Raw genomic sequence first — 1353 nt, 5'->3', positions numbered from 1 at the left:
GCCCTGGGGGTAAGGGACCCATATGCTTTTTTCCAGGTGCTCTGCCTGGATTCTGGGGTCCAGAGCTGGGAAACAGCAACAAAAACAGGTGAGACTCCATCCATCTGAGTCTCCGTTCTTGGCAGGACATCAGCAGTGGCCGGACGAGCTGCCCCCTGGGTTCAAGGGGCGGCGTGGGTGTGGGGTCACCGGCGTGTGTGCCTTGGGGGGCAGGAGGGTCACTGGGGTCGGGGTGGGGGTGTGTGTATAATGTCAGGCTGGAGAGGAGGCCAGGGGGTCTCGGTGCAGACACCTCAGAGTTCAGAGGTTTCAAATTCCAGAAGAAACCTCTTCTCTGGCCGGTTCAGCCTCCCATGTCCCTCCTCTTCCAGGAAGCAGGTGCTCAGCACCTCTGTTCCCAGGCAGCTCACTGGAGAGAGACAAAGGCCCCCGAAGGCCAGGGGAGTCCTGGGGGCGGGGGATGCTTTTTGCCTTTTGCTCCTTTGTGTCACCTCCTCCCATCGGGCTGGGCAGCTGACAGGTGCAGCCCTCCCGGGCCCCTTCAGGGTCCCCTCCCGGGCGTTCGTGTCTCCCCCAGATATCCAGCAGACAGCATCCTCCTCGGAGCCGCTATGACGAGCAGACACCCTCCTGACAGCCCAGCGAGAATCCCTCCAATGCATATTCTATTGAGTGCATCTCCCGGCGGCTGACAGCCGCTTTATCAATTACATTCCACGTTCCCCAGCCGTCAGAGACGCCACGGGCCGCCCCACCTAATAAATCACAGGCCCCCAGTTATTGTTAAATGTCCCATCAGTCTCTAATAAAATCCCTGCCAACAGGGCCAGGTTATTTATTATGCTGCCCGGACGAGAATGAATGGGGCCCCGCTCTCTCACGGAGAAGAGCGAACGTGACGCCTCCGTCCCTGAAGACTGAGGCTCTGATATTAAAGGGGCAATTAATCACCGCGGGCCTTGGGCAGAGGGGCGTCCCGTCTGGAGAGAGGGAGGATGGTCTGGCAGGTAGAGCTCAGGGGCCCCGCCTTTGCTGTGCCCTCCCCCCTCTCCTGTGGGAAAAGGTCTGAAGGTCTGGTCGCCCCCTAGGCCGTGGGAGCAGCCACTTCGGATTAAGCAGGATCCTGAATAATAAATTCTGTCCGGAGGGCCAGGTACTAGTACTTGACAAACTTGAGAGAACACGTTTATTGATGGTGCCAGTCCACTGAGCAGATGAACTGAATGAAGAACTAATATAGGAGCCAGGCTGGTGTGGTTCTGAAAGGGCGAGGGCTACGCCCTCCATCTTGCCCCGAATCCTCCATATATGTGGGCAGCAGCCATAGCCATGTGCTCAGCAAGGAGCTCTCCC

The 1353-nt window shown here is 58.3% G+C and overlaps 1 long non-coding RNA gene across 1 annotated transcript in view; it reads left to right on the top strand.

The window, feature by feature from the left end:
• LOC102417832 overlaps window positions 1-769 on the top strand; it is a 9373-nt gene extending 8604 nt beyond the window's left edge. Inside the window, exons 2-3 of the long non-coding RNA XR_002830177.1 lie at window positions 37-88; window positions 578-769. This is a non-coding gene — a long non-coding RNA (uncharacterized LOC102417832). The remainder of the gene's footprint in view (window positions 1-36; window positions 89-577) is intronic.
• The last annotated feature ends 584 nt before the right edge of the window (window positions 770-1353 follow it).

Source organism: Myotis lucifugus, unplaced genomic scaffold (genome assembly GCF_000147115.1).
Source record: "Myotis lucifugus unplaced genomic scaffold, Myoluc2.0 scaffold_101, whole genome shotgun sequence".
In the NCBI taxonomy this organism is placed as follows: Eukaryota; Metazoa; Chordata; class Mammalia; order Chiroptera; family Vespertilionidae; genus Myotis; species Myotis lucifugus.
Note: the sequence above shows the minus strand (reverse complement) of the source record. Positions and strands in the feature narration are given on the sequence as shown.